The 10,967-nt window shown below is 38.9% G+C and overlaps 1 long non-coding RNA gene across 2 annotated transcripts; it reads right to left on the bottom strand.

Annotated features, from left to right (window-relative positions):
• Positions 1-6,788: 6,788 nt before the first annotated feature.
• On the bottom strand, positions 6,789-9,407 carry LOC124154965. 2 transcript variants are annotated; one of them, XR_006864066.1, is made up of 3 exons: positions 8,293-8,694; positions 7,988-8,211; positions 6,789-7,079 (listed from the first exon to the last, which is right to left on the bottom strand). It is a non-coding gene; the product is annotated as an uncharacterized LOC124154965 (long non-coding RNA). The 2 variants fall into 2 exon arrangements; XR_006864065.1 differs by lacking the exon at positions 6,789-7,079 and adding an exon at positions 9,250-9,407 and having other exon boundaries at positions 7,976-8,211; positions 8,293-8,516.
• Between the last annotated feature and the right edge of the window lie 1,560 nt (positions 9,408-10,967).

A 10,967-nucleotide genomic window follows, 5' to 3' on the forward strand; every position in this document is an offset into this window, starting at 1 on the left:
GTTATTATAAATAACCAAATATTCGTGTGCATGGAAGTGGATTCCGATTTCGTATTCACAACGTGAATACTAGCAAATTTGAAAACTCTTCGAAGGATAGATAAGATAGTAAGATAGATAATATGTAAAGATAATAAGCCGGAGGCAAGTACACATTGGTTCCCTCATTGAATTAGTCGCCTTACGAGCAAAATTAATTTTTTAGCACAATCACCACCCTACTTCGTATTTTGTCTATCATCAACATCAAGAAAGATTCATCCAAATATCAATTTGACCAGGCTCCCTCTAAACTTCTCTCTTTAGTTCATTTAACAAAACTTACATAATTCCTCTGTTATAACTCCCTTAACCATATGTTGCATATATCTCATTACAGGTCTTTCCTTGTCGCTATTCCCATCCACTTCATCCTCTGTTATCGTGTACGTAATGCCGTGTCATCCCAAGATGCGACCAATTCAGAGAAAACCTCATGTACATAAGAGATATCAGTAAGTACTGAAAAAGATTTACTCCCATTAATATCCTGAATATTTCATGTTTAGGACTAAAGTTTGAGACGGGTAATACTATCCCACGAAATATTACAAAACACGATCAGTCCCGTGTGATTTATTGGCACACCAGGCGTCTTCAGAATTTATTAAATTAAATAAATTTTACGTAAATCTCATGTATTTCACATCACGTTATTTAATATCACACGCCCTGTCACGTAGTGGTGCGGCATTATCCGGCGTAGATACACGAAATCTCTTAACTTTTAAACCTGTCCTACTCAGAGCTGCTTCTGGAAGAAATAAAATTACAAGACTTCTAATTCTCTCAAAAGCGAAAATTTTCTACCCAGTCATAATTATTGTGGCAGCTAAATATTTCGCCATTAAACTATACTGCACAGAAGAACACGCAGTTTTAAATCTTTCCTGAATGGAGCTGAAAATGTAAACATTTTTGATGTTGGTGGTGGTTCTCGGGTATTGCTGTGTAGAAAACATTTTCACTCAACGTTTCACTCCTCCTACTGGGAGCGTTATCAAGAGAATGGAAGAAATTATACGTCTACTTCCTCCAGACAAGCCTGACAGCATGAGACATGACATTGTGCGAGTGCTTCGACGTTCTAAAACGCCTAAATTAAATTTACCAGCAGCTGAACTACGTTACTTGAACGAATTAAAGTGTGATAACAACATCCTCGTACTTCCAGCTGACAAAGGCAATGCAACGGTCATCATGGATAAGGAAGAATATGGCAAGAAAGTTCTCTCCCTTTTGGATGACGATACTTACGAGAAACTAAATAAAGACCCGACAGCCGGAATCGAGCGCAAAGTGAGAGAATTGATCAAGAGGTCTTCAATTCCCGAGGAAAATCATTGGAAATTAATGCCCTCCGCATCCAGAGCTCCACGCTTATATGGTCTACCAAAAATCCATAAGGAAGGTACACCTTTGAGACCTATTGTAAATACCATTGGTTCGCCGACCTATAAGTTAGCTCGTTATCTCTCAAGAGGCATCCAGGATTTCGTCGGTAGAACGGACTACTTCATAAAAAAATTCGGCGCATTTTATAGAGATCCTGAAAGACCTTCGAGTGACCGAAAGAGATATTTTAGTCAGCTTTGATGCCACGTCGCTGTTCACCAAAGTTCCTGTCCCTGATTCAGTGGAAATTTTAAAAACTCTTACAGGTGATGGACTACCAGAAGACTACCCAGAATTGGTAGAATTCTGGCTCAGAAACAATTTCTTCCTTTACAACGGGCAAATATATGAACAAAAAAGTGGCGCGGCAATGGGTTCCCCACTTTTACCTGTGATTGCCAATTTATATATGGAGTTTTTCGAGAAGAAGGCACTTGAGACGAGCGAGAAGAAACCATCATGCTGGATGAGATATGTGGATGATACTTTTGTGATCTGGCTATATGGAAAAGAAAAACTTGAGGAAATCCACGTACATCTAAATACAGTACATCCAGACATAAAATTCACAAAAGAACTCGAAGAAGGAGGTTGTCTCCCTTTCTTAGATGTACTGGTTAAAAGAAAAATGGATGGAAGCCTAGGCCATTCAGTGTACAGAAAGAAGACCCACACAGACAGGTATCTGAATTCAACATCGCATCACAACCCACAACAAAAGGCCTGCGTCATTAAAACGCTAACCCACCGAGCCAAAATCGTGTGTGATGCTGAGCATATCAGTGATGAAATACAACACCTTATGTGGGCACTGAAAGGCAATGGTTATAGTGTCTCTTTCATTAAAAGAACAATGAAAGAAAAACACCCTCCTCAAGATGACGGCCACAAGGGGAAGAAGCCACTTACATACGCTAAAATTCCATACATCTCCGGGGTCACCGATAGAATCGCCAGAATCCTCCATAAAGGCAACATTAAGACTCGCTTCTGCACCGTGAAGAAGATTCAGAATATCCTACCTTCACCGAAGGATAGCCATCCTCCCCTTCAATCTATGGGAGTGTATGAGGTTCCCTGCTGCTGCGGCAGAAGCTACGTGGGACAGAGCAAGCGTTCAATCTCCCAAAGGCTTAAGGAGCACGAAAGGGCGTTAAAATTACATCAGTGGGACGCATCAGCTGTCGCTGAACATTTTGCCTCCAGCCCTGGGCATAGAATAATGTTTGACGCTACACGGGTATTGGCGAAGACGGAAGAACATCATCCGCGTCTTATACGTGAATCCATCGAAATAGCGAAAAGGCCTAATAACTTTAATAGGGAGGATGGGTATAACCTCAGCCGTATATGGAGAGGGTTCCTAGCACAACATAATGACCAACGGCTATCGCCTAAAATTCAAATCCGGCACAACAATGGGTAACGAAAAACATATATAAGCTCGGGACGAGAATAAATTTCTTCCATTCTCTTGATAAAGCTCCCAGTAGGAGGAGTGAAACGTTGAGTGAAAATGTTTTCTACACAGCAATACCCGAACCACCACCAGCATAGATAAAAGAAGCTGTGAAAATCTTCAGACGAAAAATTTTGATGTTACTGACAAGCAACATTGGATCGTAATGGATGAAATACACTCCTTTATCCCATAACTGCACTTTGAATGGTGAGTGGCTGTACCTCATGCACAACCTCCCCTTATCTCCTGTCATTATCCTTCCACCCCCACTGACTAAAAGGGGATTGTATAAAAAAACGTGAGTATTCGATCTATGTTTCTTACCTCGACAATTTCAGACATGGCTGGAGCAGAATCGGCTGAATAAAAAACATTTAAATCACGTCATTAATCGCCGAAATAGCGTAAATAGAGGGTATGTGTCGCGAGTTGCCTACGCTGAACATAAATGGCCCTGTCGCCAGGGTCATGGGTACTGATAGCACATGGGGCGATAGATACCGATAGTATGGGCGATAGAACGTAGTGACATCGCCAGGGGACGACCAAACGCCCGAACCCCCCGTTTAGTTCGGAGTAACCCCTGGAGACAACGGCAGTTTAACCGGGTTAATATTTTTCCTTGAGTCGGCCCTTCATATAACACTAACTCCTTGGGCCCAACTCAAGGAGAAAATACTCGGGCTCGAGTGATGGCTTGAACTTTAATCCGATTCACCGCAATTGATCACACCCTGCCATACACCCCAAACGGAAGCTCTCGGGACATTGTGCAGATGGCTAAGCTAGATAGGAAAAAATAGTTAATTCTAAGTTTAACATGTTGTAATTTATTGAATTTACTGTGTTTAGCAGAAAACAATCAGAGCCATATAAGCCATTCTAGTAAGCAATGTATGTCGTATGTAGGTAGTCAAATGCGACTTTTCAAACCAATATATGCATATACGCATGAATTAGGTGATATTTTAAATAATTAGAATGACTAAAACACGACCCATAGCAGGGCGTGTTGAAGAGAGGAAGAAGGTTCGTGACCTAACTCGTTCGGGGAAATAAATAAAAGAAATCATGCTCAAAGGACATCAAGAAGAGCAAACAAATAGGATGTTAATATAATGAAACTTTTTCAATGCTTTTTAGGTGCTATATTTTGAAGGAATAGTACATGGTTCGCTGATAAACCGATAAACAAAAGTTACGGTACCATGATTAAGAAAATGAAATAATGTCAGTTTAACAACGAGTCGTATTTGGATTCATTCCTTCTTATATTTGGCGCGCATTGTAAAACCTAAAACAGAAGTGATACAACAATTGCGTTAATTTATTGGTTGCCACCAGGGGCTGATCCAGGATTTCTTTCTGGGGGGAGGGGGGCACAAGCCAAGCCGTATCCAGCATTTTGCTCCGGGGCACAAGGTTACATCGTAATAGAAAACGAACGCAATGATAATGGGACCGTATTAAAAATCTTGCATATTTGTTAAGGGTCTGGGGGGGGGGGGTCACGTGCCCCCCTGCCCTCTCCTAGATCCGCCTATGGTTGTCACCGAAGAGCAACGTCTACTCTCATACTAACAGCTTGTTTCAAAGTTTGGCGAAAAGGAAGAGAGTCGCGTGAATAGAGGAGAACTTACGGGAAGGAGAGGGGCGACAGACTGTTCGGAATAAACCACTTATCATTTGTTCTCAGATAACTTGAAACTTTTCCTGGGCGACAAAAAATGTTTCTCCGCCTAAGAGACTCCGATCACCATCCCTTTTAACTCCCCATTCCACTTCAATTTTTAAAATTTCACGGAGAAACTAACTCCATGCTTAGCCTGCTTAAAATTTATAAAAAAACACCGTGTTTGGTCTCATTCGATTTGGATTTATGTGTATAACACGAATACTTCGATCCAATCAAAATATCTTATCATTTGACGAAAGTAATTGTTAGACACCTTTGGGCACAATAAGAGGCCCATGTTACAGTTGGCCTCAAGAAACGGGGAGCGTTGATACACGCTTCTATTGTTCTCTTGTTACTTGATATTTTATTTCAAAGCTAACGATCCTTCGTAACCCATGAGTGAGTCTCGGGTGTCAGTGGGGTGCTGGGTGGTCAAGGAGAGAAGGGACACTTTCGAGGGGTGGACCGAGGACTGACATAGGTGGGGGATAACCGTTTTTGGGAAATGTGCGACGCAGTTACTCTCCTACGGCGCTGAGCTTCTCCCAATGGTTGTTCCATCTCTTGGCGAAGATTCACACTACCTGTCGTTTACCTGTTTAGTCTCTTTGGTTCCTATACATCCCTAATTTCGGTGAAACATGCGACAAATATCCTGCAAGTATATATTTAGGCTCACGGTAATTTTCTAATTTTCGATTACCATTTTAAGGCTTAATATTCATTGTACGGGTGCAAATAAATAGTATAAACCGGCTTAATGATGATCGTTACACAAGTAGCACTCAAAATACTGCCTCGCGGGTAGAATTCGAGCGACTTATGTTGTGGTATATTGAAGCATGGTAGGGTTGCAGAACTCAGTGGCGGACCGGTATCTCCTGTGTCCATTCGCGAGCCTTAAATATTATTAGCTGAACGCCCGAACTGACGTATTCGCGGTAAATGCTGTGTGATACCTCTTCTGCACGGAGATAACTTTGACCGCCATTTTGCACTAACGAATAGTTTGGGTTTATATCGACTTCCAACAAAAGGCTTACACTGTGAAACATATTACGAACACATTATTCAAAGCCACGAATTTTGAAGATCGACATAAATTGTGATGTTCACCTCGAGCAATTTAATCTCAATCTCAGCAAAGAATTCGTTGACTCATTCAATAAGTATGTGATGGATAAAACCTGAAGTAGCTCTTTCCACGATTCCGTCTCACAGGCGAATACTAAGGAAGTAGCGCTGCAAATGTATGTAGCTTAACAAAATACATGATTTTAAAGATATTGTATCTGCACGTAATTTGCAAAGCGGTATTTAGCGAGAGAGATTTGTTTTGTGGATTTAGGTACCGCAAATTGTTTTGTATATTAGCTAATCAGATATATAGACCCTTTTGTCAACCCATTACTTAAGGTCGAGGAATTGTATTAAAAACAACATGGATGATTCCATGGCCTCCTTTATAACAGGCCATGACATGCAATTTGGCACCATCGCTTTACGTGACGTCAGGGGTCCTACCAAGCGGCTGGGGTCCCCCAGCCCAGCCCCCGAAGTAAGGGGTCTGCTTCCTGCGTCGTCTGTCAATGAATGATGAGCGACGAAGGAAAGATACGATTCGTACCGCTTAGTGTCACATAAACTAGAGTAATATTGTCAAGCGCTACGAATTCTAAATAATACGTTAACAACTTAAGTTTATCTGCGGAATATTGGAACAAATTCGATAGCTTTATTGTGAAAGAACCAGTCTTTGGCGTAAGCTACGTATTTTCTCAGTGAGAAATTCACGGCAGTATAATTCGTCTGATACATGTAAATGCCATAGTAAGTAAATCTCTTGAATTTCTCACCTTGGTAGTAACTTAATAAGTCTTTGAAATAACCAGCCTTCCGCGAAAGTTATGTATATTCTCCAGATTTGCGGCATTGTTATTCACCTGATATTTGTACATTCCCTCATACTTTTGTAAGTTGAAAATTAGATAAATCTTAAGGATTACTCCCCGTTGTGGAAACATTACGCTTGTAAGGAACTAAAAACTTGGCATGCAAACTCACTCATTAAGAATTAAAACGTTCATATTCGCTAGATTCAGATCTGCATATTTGAAGCGCCATGACTACTGCTGGGTTAAGAATTTTAAGATTCGGTCCTGAAACTGCATCAATAACCATATGTGGCAGGATATTAGAAAAGAGAAAGGAGTAAACATTTCACAAGTTTTATTTCATTGTAAACAAGGAAATAGGCATGAGAAAAATATTTAAAATCCAGTACGTAAATATACATCAAAGAAATTCATATGTATTTCACTTTTCGAGAATTTCAACACAAAACAGAAGCCTGAACAAAGTCATTCCAAGTGTAGACATTCCATTTCCTTAAGGAATAGACAAAGCCTTTCACTGCAATTCCAAATCATGATGTTGAACTATATCCTTCAGTAAACGGAAGGCATCCCGATCCTTGCTTCTTTAGGAAACACCATGAAAAGGTAACTGAAATGTAACGTAAAAAAGTTCATAAATTTACATCATCATCAACTAGGAGGAGTCAAAAAAGCAAGAACGTAATGACATAATATAATGTTAATGAATTTTCAATGGTTGTTATCATTACATTAAAACTCTATTCCATTAATGGTATTCAATGAACATAATTTATAAATAAAAACAGGATTAAATATTTTAATAAAATATCCAATAGATCAGGAAAGAATGGCTAGGTAAAAAGGTTCGCATGTAGGCCTCTGAGTTGACACCCATTAATAAGCAAATCATTATAGAACTTAAAAAAATAAGTACACTCATTAGTAAAGCCATTAAAGGCACTGGCAGGAACTATTGGCATGACACGTCTTAGGGGTGAACAGCCTGAAAAAATCTCTTCCCACCTCTGAATTAAAAAGAAAAAGTTCCACAGCAATAATTATGGAGTAGTGCAAATGTTAAAGGCAAAGAAAACTCATTGATAAAATCCACATTTACAGAATTTGATGACAGCAATTTTCATTCTCAAAAAGGTCCCAAAATCATGCTCTTCAATTAGAAAAACTAATGAAGAGATACATGACAATTTACCATCACTAAAAAAAAACTGTATACCCAATTTCATGAGGTCTACTTCACAATGTTCCAAAGTATTAGTTCATTCTCAAAAATATAATAATAAAAAGTTCATTCTCAAAAAGGTCCCAAAATCATGCTCTTCAATTAGAAAAACTAATGAAGAGATACATGACAATTTACCATCACTAAAAACAAACTGTAAACCCAATTTCATGAGGTCTACTTCGCAATGTTCCAAAGTAATAACAAGGAAATAGTAGAAAGACATATGTGATCAGCTGAAAAGCAAGGATAATGAAATTTCATTATGTGCGATAGCTGTATGGAAGGGAAACTACCTCAGTCTCATGTTGATTCTTCAGTATAAACTCTATATTCTTCCATTTTGGTGGATTTATCGAAGTTATCGCATACCCCTTCAGGAAAGAGTTGGCTTCAAACAGATGAGTGGCTATGAATCCATTGGCTGATACAAATTCCTTTTGAACAAAGTCTACCATTGTGTTCATGATCATACAAGCATATTTCTGTACTTTTCCATTCTCTTATCTCCAATGTTAATCTGAAATAATGATAAGAAAGGATTAATTAATGAGAAAAGGCAAGAAATTACTTCATGAGAGCTGTATGGAAGGGAAACTACCTCAGTCTCATGTTGATTCTTCAGTATAAACTCTATATTCCTCTATTTTGGTGGATTTATCGAAGTTATCGCATACCCCTTCAGGAAAGAGTTGGCTTCAAACAGATGAGTGGCTATGAATCCATTGGCTGATACAAATTCCTTTTGAACAAAGTCTACCATTGTGTTCATGATCATACAAGCATATTTCTGTACTTTTCCATTCTCTTATTTCCAATGTTAATCTGAAATAATGATAAGAAAGGATTAATTAATGAGAAAAGGCAAGACATTACTTCATGAGAGCTGTATGGAAGGGCGTTCATCTTTCGGAAAGTAGAACACACTGACGTTTCCACTATCCTTCTCCGAACAATAGTTGCTCTTGCAACCTGGCACACAACAACGCCGGGCCGTCTTTAAAAGTAAAATTGACACCCGTTAGAATGAAAACATGGACAAAGACGTAAGTCAAATGAAAGCGCTATGCCACAACAGCAAAAGTTCATTCCCTTCATAACAACTTCTATTTGATGTCCATCGACAACAATGTGAATTTCAGTACACATTTCAATGGCCACAAATCATGCAATATTACATCTCTCGTTAATAGTCTTCAATCGTAAAAAAACAAATCAATAAATAAAGGTCGCCTATTTCTACGAAATCCAATATTTGCATGACTTCACAACAAATGACATCCAAAAGATGACTATATCACACACTATCATGTATACCCAGGAATGAGAATATTATGGATTGAAATTGACGGATAGGAAATAATGCGGGAACACATCCTATTCCCACCTTCGTCGCGCATACATGATGGGAGAAGATATATATCACAATTAATCTCAAACCTGCACACTAAATTGTCCAACACAAAAAGCCGACCACATGGCCACACTCAAAAATGACAATATACACATCGCATTCCAACTTACACCCATAAATGCATTATAAAATCAATCCACTTACCTTTATGAACGTTATAAACTCCAAAATTATGTAATTACAACGCTAAAGACGCTTAAAAATGAGCGTTATTCACACGCAGTACATAAGCTTCACATACAACGCAATAGCGACGGAACTTCTCAGTAGGACCCCTGCACAGCGTTGCCATTTCACCATGTCAAGGCCTGTTATAAAGGAGGCCATGATGATTCCCTTTTGTTCTGCGGATAACGAATTTTTCCGCGATAACTACGCTGAGGACATTGCCTAAAATGCTTCTTTTTCTTTTACTCCGGAAACAAATATCATGAATTTATAAGTTCATTTAGGATTATATGTGACGAAACAAAGAAAGTTGTTGTGCCTAAAAATGCCTATTTTATTTGTTCATGCCTTTTTCTGCTGACATCACCTATTTAAGGACCTTAAAGAGCAATTTTTTTCCAAAGCTAACAAAAGTATTTTTATTACGTAGCTAGCCTGCTGTTTCAATTTCTTTTCTAATGTATCAACACTAAAATGATATCATTAGACATGCGTAAAGAAATATCACTCAAAGAATGAGGCTATCACCTCGTGTGAGGCTGAGAGGTCATTCTCATTCTATTGAAATATTCAGACTGGTTCTCGGCATCGCTTATTAGGAGAACATTTACAAAAATATATTGTTGTTAATGTTAAAGTGACTTTAAAGAAGTAAACCTTTTGTATTTTATATTTCCTCAATATATAAGCTAGCTATGGGGATTCCCGTCGTTCCTTGAGAAGGATAGTAACCAGAGAAGAGGTATACTTGGATTTCATGCTCACCTAGTAGTGTTTTTAGGTAAAGGAATTTGTTTGATGTTATCGGCATATCATGAAGGTAATTACATCATTGAAGAAGGTCACCATTCACATTGAAATGAGATAAGCAATGAAAATATGACAGTTTGGATATACCAATGCGTAAATAATGCTGAGTATCTGATGTTGCCATATAGGTTGGGTTACGCCCGTAACTCTTTTGCAATTCTTACGATACATGACTGTAACACCCAACTGTGATGTTACAAGAATGAACGAAAAAAATCGTTTAAAATTTACCTTCATTCCCGTCATTTGCACAAAACGACAGGAGATAACATTGATAAAAACTACAAGGGGACAATTGTAAAATAGTTATACCCCGCAATAACATGACGGTGTATCAATTAGCACTTTAGTATGCCCATAAAAACCTTTCGACTCAATCGTGAAGTGTCAAACCTGGCGGGAGGTTATTTTCGCTGCTCACTTGTCTGTTGCGAACTGTGGCGTTTGATCTTTACTCGTTTGGGGTGACCAGTCACGTCATGCATCGCACCAAAAGCGGAAAATGTTCAAGATAGTGAGCAAGGGGACCGCATAGAGGAGGCCAAATTCTATCTCTTAAAAGGACGATTTCTGTTGCCACTTCGGTCGCTTTTCAATTGGTTTTCAAAAATGTCCACGGTGCTGTGATGGGTGCAATGCAATCCACTTTCTTCCAATATTTTGCAGTAAAATGTTTGCAGTTACGGGTAATAGGATTGATCATTTAGGAATTGTATGGATCCCATCATCATGTATATAAATTTCATAGCTGAATAAGAGGGTGAAATGTTCCCCTTTCGGCAAGGGGGTATCCAGGATCAAAACTGGGGGGGGGGGGGGCAAGCCTGGGTTGTTCAAGTTTTAGGTAAGATTTAAGAATTGAAAAAGGTGCATGAAATCAACAT

The sequence above is a fragment of the Ischnura elegans genome, chromosome 3 (genome assembly GCF_921293095.1).
Source record: "Ischnura elegans chromosome 3, ioIscEleg1.1, whole genome shotgun sequence".
Taxonomy (NCBI): domain Eukaryota; kingdom Metazoa; phylum Arthropoda; class Insecta; order Odonata; family Coenagrionidae; genus Ischnura; species Ischnura elegans.